Here is a 14967-nt window from a genome sequence, read left to right on the forward strand (position 1 = left end):
TCACCCAGTTCTCCTCTGAATCATTCAGATGTTGGCAAACTTCAGACGGGCCTGTACATGTGCTTTCTTGAGCAGGGGGCCTTGCGGGCGCTGCAGGATTTCAGTCCTTCATGGCATAGTGTGTTACCAATTGTTTTCTTGGTGACTATGGTCCCAGCTGTCTTGAGATCATTAACAAGATCCTCCCGTGTAGTTCTGGGCTGATTCCTCACCGTTCTCATGATCATTGAAACTCCACGAGGTGAGATCTTGCATGGAGAGTTTGGAATCTGATTGATTGATTGCTTCTGTGGACAGGTGTCTTTTATACAGGTAACGAGCTGAGATGAGGAGCAGTCCCTTTAAGAGAGTCTCAGCTCGTTACCTGTATAAAAGACACCTGGGAGCCAGAAATCTTGCTGATTGATAGGGGATCAAATACTTATTTCCCTCATTAACATGCAAATCAATTTATAACTTTTTTGAAATGCGTTTTTCTGGATTTTTTTGCTGTTATTCTGTCTCTCACTGTTAAAATACACCTACCATTAAAATTATAGACTGATCATTTCTTTGTCAGTGGCCAAACGTACAAAATCAGCAGGGGATCAAATACTTTTTTCCCTCACTGTATAGTAACATCCTGGGGAGTTTTGAGATTCAAACCCAGTCTCCTGCACCACAGTGCAATAGATTACATTATGACAAATATGATCACTACAAGGGTACATATGTTATATTGTTTATTTTGTTTTGCGTTTTGTGTTTATACAACTCTTTGGGATGTGTGTGTGTGTGAACAGTGAGTTTGCCAAGAAAACTCAAAATAGAATATTATATAAATCCCCAAAGTTATCCTTTGTTTATATTGAATACAAATTCAAGTAATTTCCAGATATGTGCCTAAATAACATTTGTTTGTTGGATGTGGTTTTCTAAACGACAAAATTAAGGAACCATAAAAATAAAATTACCTAGATACTGTTTATTTGGTTGAGTATTTCACATTTTACATAAATAAAAACAATTCCAATTTTAATACTTATGATTAAAATCATTTAAAATATCAGTTCTTAAAATCACTTAAAATTTTTTTTAAATCTTGTGATTTTTAACAAAACTAAAACAATTAACTTTAAAATAAACGTGCTCAAATCAAATAAACAAAACGTGATAAAAGCAAAAACTGCACACCAACAAAAAAGTCAAATACATTGAAAATAACTGAAAATGCATTAGACAAAATAAAGAAACAATTAAAATGGAAAAAATAAAAAACAAACAAAAAAGTCTAATGCATTTTAAATTAAACCCAAAAACGGTCAATGTATTTGACAACAAAATATAACAAAACTCTACCAAAAACCCTAAACAATTGTGATTTAAAAACAACTAAATCTTTAAAAACAATTAAGATTCGTTATTTAAAATCTTTTTTAAAAACAGTCATCCGTAAAATCTTTAAAAGATCTTGGACTCGGGCTCCAGCAGGGGGAACTGACCGTCCCCGGAGGTGGGTCCCATCATGGGATCCTGAGCTCCCCCAGATCTTGTATGCGCCAGTTCTTATAGGCTTCCTCCTTGCCCCTCTGATGGACCTCCAGATTGACGTAGTCTTTTACAAACACCATGCCCCTCCGCGCGATGACGATCGGGTCCAGCTCCTGCTTATTGAACAAACAGATGTTCCGTCCCTCCCACAGTGCCTGCTTCACTGCGCAGACGACACGCCACCAGCACCTCAAGGTAGATGTAGAGATTCCCTTGGCTGGACCGTATAGGATCTGCTGGGCGGTCGCCCGCGCAGGAACGGCGAACCTGTGGAGGAACGGAGAAAACAGGAGCCAGACCCTGTGGGCGGAGGGGCACTCACTAAAGATGTGAGCCTCCGTCTCCTTCCCCAAGCAACCCTTATAGGGGCAGGTGTCATAAGGAGCTATGCCCCTTCTGTGCATGAACACTCGGGTGGGGAGACACCGACTCACAGCCATCCAGGAGACATCTTTCTGCGTGTTCGTGAGGCAAACGTGCGTAGCGTTAGCCCAGATAAACCGGCAGGTTTCGGGAGGGAAATCTTCTATCCGGCTGGTCTCCTGGGCAGATCTCATCTGACTACAGATGGTCTTGTAATCCCAGGAGGCCAGCACGACTTTATGGAGGCCTACTTCGAGCGCAAAGGCTCGGAGCGCCCTGTAGAACGGCGGGGGATCCCACGAGTGCGGCCTGGTGTTATCCATGGCGCAGAGGCCGAATGGTCTCAGGCTGCTGGCAAAATAAAAGCGGTTCATGAAACTCACTTTCTTGCCAGCAGCCTGGATGTTCTTGACCACATAGGCCAGCCCCTGCGCCTTTATCAGCCGCACAACGTCCGGGACCCCCCTGCCTCCATCCAGGGTACCCTTCACCATCTGCACTCTTTTCAGCCTCTCCATTTTGCTCCCCCAGACAAACCGAAATATAATTCGGGTCACTAGTTTTGCGATAACCTTGTCTGGGGGGAAGATCATTCCTACGTAGAGGAGTATCGGGAAGAGGATGGCCTTTACGACCAGCACCTTACCAGCCATCGTCAAGGTCCTTGTGCTCCAGCCGTGGATCTTCCTTTGGACCTTTGCTATGGCCTCCTCCCAGCTCCGGGTGCCCGTGTTGGTCCCGTCGATCGTGATCCCCAGAACCTTGATAAACGGCTTCACAGGGAACACGGTCGGCGGGCCCCGGCCGACAGGCCATGCCCTGGAGAGGTAGACCTCGCTCTTGGCCTTGTTCACAGCGGCCCCCGTCGCCCTGCAGAAGCCGTCCAGCAGTTCCTCGACCCTGGCCACGGACGGAGCGTCCGTGCAGACCACGGCCACGTCGTCCATATAGGCCAGGGCCTTCAGTTGCTCTCCGCCGGAACCCGGGAGATGGAAACCTGTCACCCGGACGTCCCGGCGGATCGCCTGCATGAACGGCTCCAAGCAGAGGACGTACAGCAGGGCCGACAGGGGACAACCCTGCCGGACCCCCGACCTGACCGGAAATGGTTCGGTCAGGTGGCGGTTCACAAGGACCCTGCAAAATTAAGGAACCATAAAAATAAAATTACCTAGATAATTATTGGAAAAGAAAATGTTCGATTAAAACATCAAATGAACCTAACCCACACACTAACACATGCACATTATTACTAACCAGTCTCTTTAACATGGGAACTTCCGTCTTACCCGAGACAGTGCATTGTGGGATTGCAATGAGCTCATGAATATTCATGAATCCATCTACTAGAGACAGCACTTAAAGCATCCTTGTCAGGCCAGGTGAAAACACTGTTCGTTGAAATAATAACAATGGACATTTCTACTTGCAACACTAATAATAATCGTTCATTCACTGGATAAAGACACTATACACCTCAATTCGCGGTGATAAGTTCACAAAGCTTCATATTGCACAGGGGCACCAGACAAGGATGTCCTCTCCCCCTCACTATATTTCTTGAACCCATAGCTGCTTCAATAAGACAGAACAACATTATTTCTGGAATTCAAACTCTCAGTACAAACCACAAGATCAGTATTTATGCAGATACAGTTTTGTTCTTCCTTCAAACTCCCTTAGATTCAATACAATAAAAAGTCATGAATACATGCTCAGATATATCTGATTACTCCATAAACTGGACTAAATCTATAATCCTTCCCGTATGTGGAGACTCCTAAATAATGCAGCCTGAACTCCTGCTCTCCCATTCACCACTGGAAATATAAAATACCTACCTCCACCAATCTGTCAGAGTTATTCCATTTACATTTTACTCCACTTATAAAAATCATAGAAGATGACCTCAATCAATGGATGAACCTGCCACTCTCCATCATTGGCAGAATTGCAACAATTAAAATGTCCATTCTGCCCAAAATGTTCACCATGGTTCCAGTACAACCTACAACCACTTGGTTCCAAACATTAGATTCAATCATTAAAAAATGTAAAACAAAATCGGATTAAGTTAACCACATTACAGAAAAGTAAACTACAAGGAGTCCTTGATACACCAATTGTTTTTCAATACTACATGGCTAATCAACTACAATATATTCCAAAATAGCTATACTCAAAAACACATCAACCCATGGATAGAAATCGAACAGACTGCATGTAAATACATTTCAATTATTGACTTACCCTTCATAACCCCAACTGTAAAACGTCATAACTGCTTTAAGAACACTGTAATCTGCACAACTCTGACATCTTGGTGAAGAACTAACAAAATCACTCAGTTTACAATTACCTTGCAAGTACACCCCAATATGGTCTAATGCTGACTTCCTTATTAACAAAACACCAAAAGTCTTTAGCATGTTGAAAATTAAAGGTATTACACATTTATATCACAAATTTGAAAATAACAACCTCCTCACCTTCACTGATTTGAAACAGAAGCTTGGTATTGGTAAAGAACAATTTCTCCAATATCTCCAACTGAAAAATGCTATAAAATCTAAAATTAATTTAAATCAATTACAATTTACAACAACCCCCTTTACTGGCCAAGAAACCCTTATCAAAATGATATCAGCTCTTATCCACAAATGATTCAGCAATATCCCTTTCAATCAGAGAATGGGATAAAGATCTGGCAAACCACACTGATACCAGCTTCTGGACGCAAATCTGCAGGAACACATTCACAATGACTAGTAACACCAAAATACAACTGATACAATATAAAGTCATAAGAACATAAGAAAGTTTACAAACGAGAGGAGGCCATTTGACCCATCGTGCTCCTTTGGTGTCCATTAATAACTGAGTGATCCAAGGATCCTATCCAGTCTGACTTAAAATGTTCCCAAATTTTCAGCTTCTACCACAGTTTGTGGGAGTTTGTTCCAGATTGTGACAACTCTCTGTGTGAAGAAGTATCTCCTGTTTTGCATTTTGAATGCCTTGAAGCCTAATTTCCATTTGAGTCTCCGGGTGCGTGTGTCCCTGCTGATCTGGAAAAGCTCCTCTGGTTTGACGTGGTCGATGCCTTTCATGATTTTGAAGACTTGGATCAAGTCCCCACGTAGTCTCCTCTGTTCCAGGGTGAAAAGGTTCAGTTTCTCAGTCTCTCAGTAGGACATTCTCTTCAGACCTGGAATAAGTCTGGTTGCTCTCCTCTGAACTGCCTCTAGAGCAGCGATATCTTTCTTGAAGTGTGGAGCCCAGAACTGTCCACAGTATCCAGATGAGCTCTAACTAGTGCATTGTACAGTCTGAACATTACTGCCCTTGTTCTCAATTCTACACTTTTGACGATAAAACCTAACATTCGGTTTGCCTTTTGTATTGCTTCCCCACATTGTTTGGATGGAGAAAGAGAGGAGTCCACATAGACTCCTAGGTCTTTCTCATGCGATACTTCATCTAGTTCTATTCCTCCCACTGTGTAATTACAGTGGACATTTTTGTTACCTGCATGTATTACCTTGCACTTGTCCACATTGAATTTCATCTGCCAGGTGTCGGCCCACAACTGAATATTATTCAAGTCCCTTTTGTAGCGTAAGGTACACTTATAAATTTCAATTAAAGAAGTGAATTTATAGTATCACCTTATCACGAATCCTGGAATCTTGTAGAACTCAATTTCTGTAATAATTGGACGCAGACACCAATTCCAAAGATATAAATTGTCAAATTTATTCAAAAACAAAGACTAAATGTAGCACTACACTAAGTATACAAAAGGAAAAAAAATAATTAAAATTCAACTCTAGATCAACAAATCAAAGACAAATCACTTCCGTGACCAAATCAAAGACCATGGGATCGCATATGATAACACACAAATCGTTAAACAAAAAAGGTTATAAACATATTGACTACAATACCGGTTAGTAAGACGAAGGTGAGTCTCTCATTAGTATTGTTAGTCAGACATTAAATAACTACGCAGGTTAGTATTTATGTCAGGTAACTTCTCATTATATATATATATATATATCAGTCTCATTTACGTTTAGGTGACGAGAAAGATCCTATCATTACTTGTTACCACAATTTCCCTTAACTGATTATTATTCAATGATTAAGGATAGGCAGGGCCACCTATAATCTGGTGTCTATTAACTTGTGTCAATTTCAGACTAAACAGTTAAACAGGAATGAGAAGATATTTCTCGGCATTGACAGATTTTATTTCTAAATTTATCAACAAAACAGTTTAAAGCAACACACATTTATATTTAAGAAAACTAAATGATATTACACATTCTAGAGTTATGAATCACAGATTAACATTTTTAATTGATTTCTCAAATGTCATGAATCACAAACTCCAAACTGTTAAACTTATCTGAACTTCGTCGCAGAGAGGCCTCTCTGGCTTCAGGGTCAGATAACAGCACACGGCACGAGGTCCATGTGGTTTGGATCAAAGGCAGTGCGGTTCGGCTTTGTCCAAGAACTTCCACTCAGTTGAAGCACCTGGAAGTTGGGGTTTCGCGAATGTAGAGTCTTTTCCAAACAGATTTTCCACTGGTTTGAAGGCTCCAAGGTTGTGCACAAAATCTTCTTGGCAAGCAGGGTCTCTCACCGTACTTATTTGAAGACAAAGTCTTTGAGGAAAGCAGGGCCCTGTTTGGTTCCAAGGGTCAAGTTTCTTAAGACTCAAATAGCTATTTAAATGACTGACACTTTCGTATTCAGTCGACTTAGTCAATTGTCCAGCTGTAAAACTCCACTGATCAGGTGGGCACAGGCGGGCAGCGCAGTCTGTAAAGTTCTTTATTTAATAAAGTCCTTTAAAAGAATTCTTCGTACGGCTCAATCTCCTTCTCCCAGTTTAACTCTTCTTTTGCCGGAAAAGACTTAGTTGGTTTCTGGTTCCGGTTTGGGCAACAGAGCTACAGGTTGAGCTGTGGCAGTGAGTTACTGGTTCAGGTGAGAGAGAGAGAGAGAGAGAGAGAGAGAGAGAGAGAGAGAGAGAGAGAGAGAGAGAGAGAGAGAGAGAGAGAGAGAGAGAGAGAGAGAGAGAGAGGAGAGGCCGTGCGCTGTCCTTTATACGCCTGTCAGATCAATAGATGATTGGTTCTTGAGTTTTTGAGATTTGATTTCGGTTTCAGCCCCCAGTGTCCTATTGGAGGGGGGCTTGATTTATGACTGATGTCAATCCATGCCATCTTTTGGAAATGCTGGTTGGCCCGGGTTCATATCTCTGTGTCGGGATTTCGGCTTTCGTCCATTTCAAAGAGTTTTTATTACTTACAGGCCCCTTTCCCCAGACATCTCACAGCAGAATTCCAAACTATTTGGCCTATTCTCGGTTCCATCCTCCCAGACTGTCACTTTGATGTAAACCAGTCCCACGCTTTAAGGAAATCTGATCACTTTGGGGGGAGAGGTCTTCTTTGGATCAGTGCTTCAGCTCAGAGCTAGAATGCTCTTATAAAAATAACCCATCATAACGCTACACTTTGAATAACCTGTGCTGCCGAGATTGTATCTGCTGAGCCACCAATTTTAGTATCATCTGCAAATTTGACAAGTTTGCGTTCCATCCCAGAGTCCAGATCATTAATATAGATTAGAAAAAGCAAAGGCCCTAGTACTGATCCCTGTGGAACTCCACTAACAACCTCACTCCAGATAGAAGCGACTCCTCTAATCGACACCCTCTGTTTCCTAGACATCAACCAGTTCATAATCCATCTACTTACATTACCCTGAATGCCTCCAGCTTCCAATTTGAGGATCAGTCTTTGGTGTGGAACCTTATCAAAAGCTTTTTTATCTAAGTATATCATATCATATGCTTTCACCTGATCTACAGCTGCAGTTGCATGTTCAAAAAACTCCAATAAATTAGTAAGACATGATCAGCCTTGTCTAAACCCATGTTGACTATCTCCAAGAATATGGTTTTCATTAAGATGCTCCTCTAATCATCTAATCTAATCTAGTCTAATAATCTTTTCCAACATTTTACAGTTGATGCAGGCGAGACTGATTGGTCTGCAATTTCCTGGTTCAGTTTTGTCCCCTTTCTTGTGGATTGGTATGACATTTGCTGTCTTCCAGTCAGTTGGCACACCCCCTGTTCTAAGTGTCATCTGGAATATTTGAGTTAGTGGCCTGTAAATAATTTCCCTCATTTCTTTAAGTACTGTTGGAAATATCCTATCTGGCCCAGGTGATTTGTTTGTTTTTAATTCTGCTAGTCCCTTTAGTACCTCATCCTCATTTATCCTGATTTAGGCTTTAACTGGACTGATTGTTAACCTGTGGCATGTTATCTGTTTTTTCTTTTGTGAAAACCTCTGTGAAATACTCATTTAGAACATTTGCCACATCCTGTTCATTTTCCAAGATACTTCAATTTTTGCCCTTTATCTGTTTCACTTCCTCCTTTATTGAACTCTTGCTGTTGTAATATTGAAAAAGCTCTTTGCATTAGTTTTAGCTCCAAGAGCTATGTTTCTTTCTATTTCCCTCCTTGCTTTCCTGATCCCTTTCTTAAGATCTCTTTGCAGCTCAACATATTCTTTGTGCTTTGTTTTGTCTCCGTCCCTTTAATATGCACTATACAACATTTTCTATCTCTTGATATTTTTGTCATACTTCTATTAAACCATTTTGGCCAATGTTTTTTGGTACAAATTGCTCCTGAGCCTCAAGTAGTATATTCTTAAAATATAACCATCCATTTTCAACTGAATCTGTATCCAGTGTGCTCCAGTTTACCTCTTCTAAGTGCTGCCTCATACCTTCAAGGTTTGCTTTTCTAAAATTGTAGACCATTGTTTTAGACTTGGACCTTTGTTTTTTGAAAGAATGCCTCAAAGCTAACCATATTGTGATCACAATTTTCCATTGGTTCTCTAACTAGTGTCCCTCTGACTCTATCTTGGTGATTTGAAAATATCAAGTCAATACATGCACTCTCCCTGGTTGGTTCTCTGACAAATTGAGTTAGAAAGCAGTCTCAACCATTTCTATTTCTGCTTCTGTAGTCCCGACTGGGCTTTCCCAGTCTAAGTTTGGGAAATTGAAATCCCCCATTATAGGGCTGGGCGATATGACTTAAAAATTATATCTCGATATTTTTGGAAGTTTGGGCGATACATGATATATACCTCGATATGCCTTGTTTTTATCCAATCAAGCTACAAAATAAGACCAAAGACATTTAAACAAGTCTTTATTTAATAATTAAATATGCAAAACTTACAAATACTACATGCAGGCTGTCATGGTAAATATATGCAGAATGCAATATATAACAGTGCAAGTGGTGTGTGATCACTATTACGTGTGTTATGTTATGGGATATATATATACACTTACCTAAAGGATTATTAGGACCACCATACTAATACTGTGTTTGACCCCCTTTCGCCTTCAGAACTGCCTTAATTCTATGTGGCATTGATTCAACAAGGTGCTGAAAGCATTCTTTAGAAATGTTGGCCCATATTGATAGGATAGCATCTTGCAGTTGATGGAGATTTGTGGGATGCACATCCAGGGCACGAAGCTCCCGTTCCACCACATCCCAAAGATGCTCTATTGGGTTGAGATCTGGTGACTGTGGGGGCCAGTTTAGTACAGTGAACTCATTGTCATGTTCAAGAAACCAATTTGAAATGATTCGACCTTTGTGACATGGTGCATTATCCTGCTGGAAGTAGCCATCAGAGGATGGGTACATGGTGGTCATAAAGGGATGGACATGGTCAGAAACAATGCTCAGGTAGGCCGTGGCATTTAAACGATGCCCAATTGGCACTAAGGGGCCTAAAGTGTGCCAAGAAAACATCCCCCACACCATTACACCACCACCACCAGCCTGCACAGTGGTAACAAGGCATGATGGATCCATGTTCTCATTCTGTTTACGCCAAATTCTGACTCTACCATCTGAATGTCTCAACAGAAATCGAGATCATCAGACCAGGCAACATTTTTCCAGTCTTCAACTGTCCAATTTTGGTGAGCTTGTGCAAATTGTAGCCTCTTTTTCCTATTTGTAGTGGAGATGAGTGGTACCCGGTGGGGTCTTCTGCTGTTGTAGCCCATCTGCCTCAAGGTTGTACGTGTTGTGGCTTCACAAATGTTTTGCTGCATACCTCGGTTGTAACGAGTGGTTATTTCAGTCAAAGTTGCTCTTCTATCAGCTTGAATCAGTCGGCCCATTCTCCTCTGACCTCTAGCATCAACAAGGCATTTTCGCCCACAGGACTGCCGCATACTGGATGTTTTTCCCTTTTCACACCATTCTTTGTAAACCCTAGAAATGGTTGTGCGTGAAAATCCCAGTAACTGAGCAGATTGTGAAATACTCAGACCGCCCCCCCCGGCACCAACAACCATGCCACGCTCAAAATTGCTTAAATCACCTTTCTTTCCCATTCAGACATTCAGTTTGGAGTTCAGGAGATTGTCTTGACCAGGACCACACCCCTAAATGCATTGAAGCAACTGCCATGTGATTGGTTGGTTAGATAATTGCATTGATGAGAAATTGAACAGGTGTTCCTAATAATCCTTTAGGTGAGTGTATATGACACTGATAACGAAGTAGGTGATTATATATTTTTAGGTGTAGGACAGGGATGGGTAACTTTGACGGTGGTGAGGGCCAATACATTTGCATCTTTACTACCAGAAGGCCAGATTACAAACCCGCACTCTCATTAATAGAATATTGTAAACCACCTTCCTCTACTTGGCTAATATAACTACTAATTAATTAAATAATCCAACATGTGTGATTATTGTTTTAGTTTTTATTATAAAAGCACTCCAGTTGCCCAAAGCTTTAGTTTTAGTTTAAATAAAAAAGCAGACCCATTATAGTGATATAGTGAATATATAGTGAATTATAACACAAAAGCAACAAAAGCTTACAAAAGCTTTAGTTTTAGTTTAAATAAAAAAGATAATCTGTCTCCCATCTTGGCTGGAATACACGGTTCTCGTGATGAATTTTTTATTTTTTTAGAAGTCATTGTATCCCGGCTCCTCTACTGTTGGCTATAGTAGTTGTGTGAAGGTTAAAAGTGCTTTTAATATTATTATTAGCCTAATTATTCTTGTAGTAATTAACTGAACAAGCAATTATTGCATTGAACTGCGTTTGTAGCTGCCTGTCTGCTGGTAGGATGAAGCACAACTCCACCCCAATTAGGCTGTCCAAAATATTTCCGTGGGCCGCTATGACAGGTGATGCGGGCCGTATGTGGCCCCTGGGCCGCGAGTAGCCCATCCCTGGTGTAGGAAGATTGGAGTGCACTTATTTTTGGTGAAGGAGAAATGTAAAAAAAAAAAAACAGGTCAGTTGGAAATGCAGCTGGGACATTTCAGAAGACGACAGTGGATGTATGAAGAGTTGGGATTTCTCATGCGATGAGCCGGGCTGAGTCTGGACTGAACATTTTGATTTGCTGTTTGGAATCCACCCACCTCTCTGTCTGTCTGTCTTTTTTTTCCTCCTACACTTAACATGGGGACAAGAAGCCTTTAACAAGCCTGTAGTGGATTTAAAAAAATACAAGTAAACAATACAAATCCTACATCCTAGACTGACTGGAATAACAGAAAGACACAGCGTGAATAAGAATGAAAAGTGCAGAAATGTCACAGATATGGAGCGTCGTGCTGACCTGGTTTATTCTGAGCAGATCCTTGATTCTTTCTTCTTTCTTGAGGGGCTCGTCCTGCCACTGCTTCAGGTAGGCTTGAAGGTCGACTTTGCCCTTCCCTGATATGGAGCAAAGCCCAGGTTAAATGCAGTAAAGTATATGTATTTCAATCCATCAATTTCCATTTGTATAGTGCCCTTTGCAGGGTAGCCACAGAGCGCTTTTACAGAGTGGTAAACATACAACAAACATAAAGCAAAAGAACAATACAATAAAATAAAAACTACAATAAAGTAAGCCAACATTAAATAAATAAACCATTAGGCACATTCTGTGAACATGTAATCAATAACTTAAAACATATCTGACTGAACTGTCACATGGTTGTGTTTTGGGCGACACTCATGATTAGGCAACACCAGCTTCCTGCTTTCGGAGTGAAACACTATTGTTGACCATTCAGACTCATGACATGACACACGGGACTGTGTTGGTTATCTACAGGAGCTCAGTGTCTTTGGCACAACTGTCTTGAACTCTTTGAACTCAGCCCCATTGTTTTCAACCCACCAGCGGGTTGAGCTGTATCTATTAATAACGCATTATTATGGCCAGAAACATTGTTGTATCACTGGAAACTATCAAATGATAGCAAGATTGTGAAGATCACATGTTGCTGTGTGGAGATATTGACTTGCAAAGTAGGGGAAACATGTACTACATAATACATATCAAAAAAATTATCATAACTTCTTAAGTTTTCATCCAATTTTCACACAGTTTGTGTTAATGAGGGCTCTCTGTGAGTTCCGGGGTGAGGTACTGCCGGGGAGCGTTGATTGGGTGGTGGGAGTGATGAGGGCCGGAGAGAGAGAGAGCAAGAGAAAGCAAGAGAGAGAGAGTTTTGAGTTTTACAAAGCACTTTATTGAAACAAACACCAAGGAAACATGGAACAATCAGTAAAAGCAATTATACCATTAGACAACATAAACAAAACTTAGAATGGCAACATAAAGAGGAGTTCCCCCTCTCTGAGGGTACTTAGTGCATCATCTATGCACCACAATCGACTAAAAGTTTCAAGGTCCTTATTAAGTGTATAAAACCTATAATCAAGTAAAATCCTGGCCTTAATAAAACATTTAAACAACACAAAACAAGATTCTGCTGGAAGCACCTGGAATGTAGTGCTTTAAAGTCACCTGTTCTTTTACATTTTAGCTGATAAACAATATGTATTAGTTTATAAACCACACAAAAAATATATATATATATATATATATATATATATATATATATATGTTTTCAGGACAACCTCAGCTACACTTACATGCTTGTATAATGTAGTATTGAGTGGCAAATGTGTAATAATGTTTTTTTTTGTTTGTTTATTATTGATTGCACACCACATACAGTAATATTAAAACGTTTTGACACTTAGAACATGCTTTGCATAGCCTTAGGTATTGAAATATGCATTGTTTTTCAATAAAATATATACATAACACTGAAATAATGCCCCTTTTTTGCAAACTGACCCAGGTGAAAATTCATTTCTATTTCCTCTTGAGTTATTCTAAGCCCTATAATATATGATCAAATATAATAATATAATATATACTGTGTTATACACTCACCTAAAGGATTATTAGGAACACCTGTTCAATTTCTCATCAATGCAATTATCTAACCAACCAATCACATGGCAGTTGCTTCAATGCATTTAGGGGTGTGGTCCTGGTCAAGACAATCTCCTGAACTCCAAACTGAATGTCTGAATGGGAAAGAAAGGTGATTTAAGCAATTTTGAGCGTGGCATGGTTGTTGGTGCCGGGGGGGCCGGTCTGAGTATTTCACAATCTGCTCAGTTACTGGGATTTTCACGCACAACCATTTCTAGGGTTTACAAAGAATGGTGTGAAAAGGGAAAAACATCCAGTATGCGGCAGTCCTGTGGGCGAAAATGCCTTGTTGATGCTAGAGGTCAGAGGAGAATGGGCCGACTGATTCAAGCTGATAGAAGAGCAACTTTGACTGAAATAACCACTCGTTACAACCGAGGTATGCAGCAAAACATTTGTGAAGCCACAACACGTACAACCTTGAGGCAGATGGGCTACAACAGCAGAAGACCCCACCGGGTACCACTCATCTCCACTACAAATAGGAAAAAGAGGCTACAATTTGCACAAGCTCACCAAAATTGGACAGTTGAAGACTGGAAAAATGTTGCCTGGTCTGATGATCTCGATTTCTGTTGAGACATTCAGATGGTAGAGTCAGAATTTGGCGTAAACAGAATGAGAACATGGATCCATCATGCCTTGTTACCACTGTGCAGGCTGGTGGTGGTGGTGTAATGGTGTGGGGGATGTTTTCTTGGCACACTTTAGGCCCCTTAGTGCCAATTGGGCATCGTTTAAATGCCACGGCCTACCTGAGCATTGTTTCTGACCATGTCCATCCCTTTATGACCACCATGTACCCATCCTCTGATGGCTACTTCCAGCAGGATAATGCACCATGTCACAAAGGTCGAATCATTTCAAATTGGTTTCTTGAACATGACAATGAGTTCACTGTACTAAACTGGCCCCCACAGTCACCAGATCTCAACCCAATAGAGCATCTTTGGGATGTGGTGGAACGGGAGCTTCGTGCCCTGGATGTGCATCCCACAAATCTCCATCAACTGCAAGATGCTATCCTATCAATATGGGCCAACATTTCTAAAGAATGCTTTCAGCACCTTGTTGAATCAATGCCACGTAGAATTAAGGCAGTTCTGAAGGCGAAAGGGGGTCAAACACAGTATTAGTATGGTGTTCCTAATAATCCATTAGGTGAGTGTAAGTACATAATACATGTATATATGAATAGCTGTTCTGAATCCATAGACACCTCATATGTGACAGTAGCATCTCTAACAGCTGAGATATGAGCTGAATTGTATCTGCCTCTCTCAGTGGACGGGCTACTGGCCAAAGCCGGGGGGAATCCACATTGGAACCAATGACATAGGAAAAGGTAGGACAGAGGTTCTTGCAAGACAATTTTAAAGAGTTAGGAACAAAACTAAAGAGCAGAACCTCCACGGTAGTTTTCTCTGAAATACTTCCAGTACCACGTGCCAGGCCAGGGAGACAGGCAGAGATTAGAAAGTTTAACACGTGGTTGAAATCCTGGTGTAGGGAAGAGGGGTTTAGGTTTATGGAGCATTTGTCTTTCTTCTGGGATAGATGGGACCTGTACAAACTGGACGGTCTACATCTAAACAGAAGGGGGGCTAATGCATTGGGAGAGCGTATGTGCAGTGAAATTGAGAATCATTTAAACTAGGAACCAGGGGGGCAGGGAGCTCTGACAATGGGAGAT

Source organism: Amia ocellicauda, chromosome 5 (genome assembly GCF_036373705.1).
Source record: "Amia ocellicauda isolate fAmiCal2 chromosome 5, fAmiCal2.hap1, whole genome shotgun sequence".
NCBI classification, from domain to species: domain Eukaryota; kingdom Metazoa; phylum Chordata; class Actinopteri; order Amiiformes; family Amiidae; genus Amia; species Amia ocellicauda.